Genomic DNA, 4802 nt, shown 5'->3' on the forward strand with positions numbered 1-4802 from the left:
ATAAAGTTTTTTTTTTTTTTTTTTTTTTTTTTTTTTTTTTTTTTTTCAATAATAGAATTGGGTTATGTTAATATAGGATGGACTTATATTTTAAGATGGCAAAAGTGGGCTATGCTCCCAATCATCTCATGCAAGCGGCTAGTTGTTTGTTTACAGTTTTATAACTTTTCATTAGTAATAGTTCTATATTTTTACCTCAAATGCATCTAGGCAAGTTAAGTAAATATTAATAGTTTTTTTGGGTGAGGCCAGGGGGGGCAAGTGCCCCCTCTTGACCCCCCTAGCTTCGCCCCTGGTTTGAGTAGAAGCGATGGTGAAGAAGATGGCAAGGCTTCAGGAATTAAGAAGTTTGATGGAGCAAACTTTGGGTACTAGAGGATGCAAATTGAAGATTATCTCTATGGGAAAAAATTGCATATGCCTCTTTTGGGTACGAAACCTGAAAATATGAAGGGTGAAGATTGGAATCTTCTTGATAGACAGGTATTGGGAGTTATTCGATTAACTCTATCAAGATCAGTTGCGCACAATGTTGTGAAAGAAAAGACCAACAGTGGTATCAGATCTTGGTTGATTTAGTGGATGACTTTTTGTGTGAATTAAGATGGAAGAGAAGGGATTGTTTTAATTAAGGTGGAGCTATTCCAAGAGGAAAAGAAGACTACTTGATTAAGGTGGGCTATCTCAAGAAAAAAGAAGACAATTGATGGAATTTGAGTCAAGGTGGAGATTGTTGGAAATTACCTCAAATTCCAATTGTGACTTGAAAAATTAACTAGGTTTTTTAGTTGAAGAAGGAAAAAATTAATTTGGGTTTCTTTTGTGTAGAAGGAATGTCTATTTCTGGGTATAGAAGGAAAGTCTATTCCTTTGTGTGAAAGGAAAGACTATTCCTTGGTGTGGAAGGGAAGTCTATTCCTTGTAAAAAAAGAAATGTATTCCTAGTTCGAGAAAATAGGAAAAGAGTCTTATAAATAGACAATGCTACAAAGAATTTGTTGGCTTTGGCTTTGGCTATGGTCCAAGGGTCCTCCATTTAGGGAGAGGAAAAATAGGGCATGAAACCAAGAGAAAAAAAGGGATTTTCGCTTGGGAGGAACGCAAAAGGAAGGAGAGAGTAAGGTATTGCCGCCTTTGAGAAGATAATAAAGGTGGAGAGAGTAAAGTGTTGTAGCCTTTGAGTAGATAGATAAGGAAGAGAGAGTAAAGTGTTGCCCCCTTCGAGAAGATAGCTAAGGAGGAGACAGCAAAGTATTGCCGCCTTCGAGACACTAAGAGAGTGTGTGAGAAAGCAAAGAGTAATTGATTTGATAATAATGAAATTATTCAGAGTTTGTCCTGTGATTTTTCCCTCCAAGGAGAAAGGGTTCTCCAAGTAAATACTTGTGTTCTTGTGTGCGATTGCTATTTGAGATTGATAATATTATTTGGGACCCAACAAGTAAGGAAAGGGCATAAATCTCCACCCTAGAGCTCTTGAGACTTGGTATATAAAATCAACTCTCGTGTTTAAAGGATACTTCCTGAAATACAATGATATGAATCATCTAAGGCTGTTGCCGTTGAAGTAAGAGTCCTAAATTAAATTGAACTATATTTATTCTCTATAAAAGGGAGGAAAGAGGTTCCAACCATTTTCTAACATGATCATAAAAGAATTCAAAGTACTTTAGAAAAGATAGGAATTGGGATTGTGCCTCCAAGATATCAAGCTTTCATCCACATATGAGTGCAAGTATATGATTATTTTTGTAGTTCTTGGTCTCTGGGGTTGATGAATGAAAATAAAAGGAAAAATTTTAGGATCACAGCCAGTTCCACACTTATTTTTACAATTCTCTAATGTGGATGAGTGTTTTATTTTATTTTTTTTTTTGGATACAAGATAGAATCTACTCTAGCATAATCTAAGTGTATATATGTGTGAAGCTCCCTTCTGGAGACTTGAACCCCGGCCCTTGCCCCCCACACCCCACAAGCATTTATACTTGTAGAGTGACCATCGCACCAAGAGTATGCGGTGGTGTGGATGAGTGTTAGTAGTTTAAAAAAAATATAAATTGGTTCATGTGAAAGTGAAAAATATCCAATTACAATATGCTATATAGGATAATTGTATACATGGGTGTAAAATTAGTTGTGAACCTCTTATCGATGAGTTAGGTTGGGCACTTGTGGTTGAGGCTTCTAGAAGCATCAGGAGGTGGATTTTGCTGTTGAAATAAAATTACAAAAAGAAACTTACAGAGAGAGAGAGAGAAAGAGAGAGAGAATCTAGTATTTTTTTAAATAAAAAAATGTGAATAAAATTTCTAGTATAAAAAATTGGGGAAAAAGAAGAAGCCAAAACTACCTCTTTTAATGGCAAAATAGAGCTGGACAGAAAGATGAACGTTAGTAACAATTGTAAACTTTAGGGACTGAAGTTACCAAAAAAAAAAAAAACCTTATGAGACAAAAATTAGTACTCAACAAACTGAAAAGATATAACTTGTAATTTTGCTAAATGTTTATGTCCTTGTATGGTTGTGACAAGCCTTCCATTAATTTCCCAAATGGTAGTAAATAATAATCTGTAACATGCATTATTGGAAGAGAGACAAAAACAAATACAGAAAAAAATAATACCCTTTAATTTCCATCATAATAATATGATGATACTTTTCCATTCTTTATGCCCACTTTAGCTAGAAGTAGTCAAGAAATCACCGTTATTTTAATACTTAAATCTTTTGAAAGAATAGTTGAGAAATTAAAACAACTATGGATATTAAAATATTTCGGAAATTTGAAGTGCCCATTTTTTTTTTTTTTTTAAATCCTCTCCATACTTTTTAAGCATATGCCGTCAAAGATTTCCAAAGTGGGCAGTAAAAAATGACAATAATGATGTAGTTTTAAAATTATTGAAAATGAAATAAATAAAAAAAGAAAACAACAGGATGATAAAACAATAAAACATACCGAGTTCCTTGTTAATGATAGGAGCATTGCTGGAGTTGCTGCTATTGTCAGACATGTCTTAGGAATTAGTTTCTTGAAATCCTTCTTCTTTGATAGGAAAAAGAAGAAGGATAATTAAGGAATCAATGGTCACGGTGCTCCACGACAGTTCTATAGTACTCTAAGCATCATGAACCCGTACGAGCGATCTGTTGAAAGGAAAGAATAATTAAGGAACAGGGATGCAAGAGACAAGAATGACTGATGCCTATTTTGTTTGGAGAGCAAGAGGAGAATTGAAGGAACGTATTTTCTTTCGATAAGACTATTAGAAATAATATTATTGTGGTTAGGAATAGCAACAAGGAGGTATGGGACGGGTTTCCTATTACTCACTCCACTTCGACTTTGGAGCGAGTTTTTTGTCTTGCCATGTTCTAGCGGGTGCCCGCAGGTACCCATCCTGCTACACCCAAATTTTTTATATAATAATTTATTAAAAGTTTTATTTTGAATGCATTAAATTAAAACTCATAAAATATTTATATTAAAAAAAAAAAAGTTCTAACATTACAAAACTTTCTCAAAGCATAAAAATACAACAATTCAAATAATAAGAAGTAAAAAACAATTCAAACATAGCAATATAACAATTAAAAAATATACAAAACGTAAATATTAAAACATAAAAGTATAAATTCAATAATACAATATAATAAAATATCATAAATTTAAAGTTAGAAGTTTAAAAACACATATGTATGTCTTATAAAAAAACTTATAAATTTTTTTTTAATTATTTAAATATAAACGGGACAGGTGTGGAACGAGGGCGGGGGAAAATCTTAACCCCCATCCTCGGCCTATTTGTTATACAAGGCAAGTAAAACCCGTACATTAAGGGCAGGTGAGGCAGATACCCCCGGATGTGGGTTTAAATTACCATCTCTAATTGTGGCTGTTACGTATTGGCTCAAGTGGCCTAGTTTAGTATAAAGCTCATCTAGGGCTAACTCTAGACCTCTAGCATCTGCATCTGTATAAACTGAACATAGTGTTGATTGTAAAGTAGTATTCTTCACTTGCAAGCCCAATCCTAGGGTTTTTAAAGGAGGTTAAATCCTAGACTAAACACACATTTATTATAGTTAATTAACTTGTAATACAAGTACTATTCTTAGCTTGCATATGAAGTAGGACTGTCTTGGCGTAGTCTATTGAACTTAACATATCTCTAACAAAGACAAACCCTCTTTGAAGTTGATGGGACTTCAATTGTACTATAGCACTTTATACATCAATAAACTTAGCACATGGAACGGTAAATGTGATTATTCGGAAGAAAATGATAAAAAAAGGATCCATATGAAGGATAGAAGAAGGATCAATGCCTTTTAATTAGGGATAGGAGAAGAATCAAAGGACGTTATTTTCTTTTGTGGTTCACAAAAAACAATTATGATAAGACGGAGTTTCATTAAGAAAATAGTCTGATTTTGCCATTATTTTCCGCATTATCATTATTTTGATTATTTTCATGAATATATCTCTTGACAGTTTTATTTTGTTTTACATCTATTTTCTGATAACTCTCCCCTTACCACCCTTACCATACATTGTCTACTACATTTACTATCACTTCTTCTATACTATTCTTTTGATGGTAGGCTGAGCCTCCTTCTTTACCTATCTGTTCATCTTTGTGATTATTTATATATATAGTGACGAAACTAGACTATTTTCTTAAAGGGAGCCAATGTGTAAAAATTTATATATAATATTTATTTTTCATAAAAATTGTAAGGAGGAAGTTTTTTTTTTTTTTTTTTTTTCCAAAGCCCAAGAGGGGCCAGTCTATG

Source organism: Quercus suber, unplaced genomic scaffold, assembly GCF_002906115.3.
Source record: "Quercus suber isolate HL8 unplaced genomic scaffold, Cork oak 2.0 scaffold_875, whole genome shotgun sequence".
NCBI lineage: Eukaryota > Viridiplantae > Streptophyta > Magnoliopsida > Fagales > Fagaceae > Quercus > Quercus suber.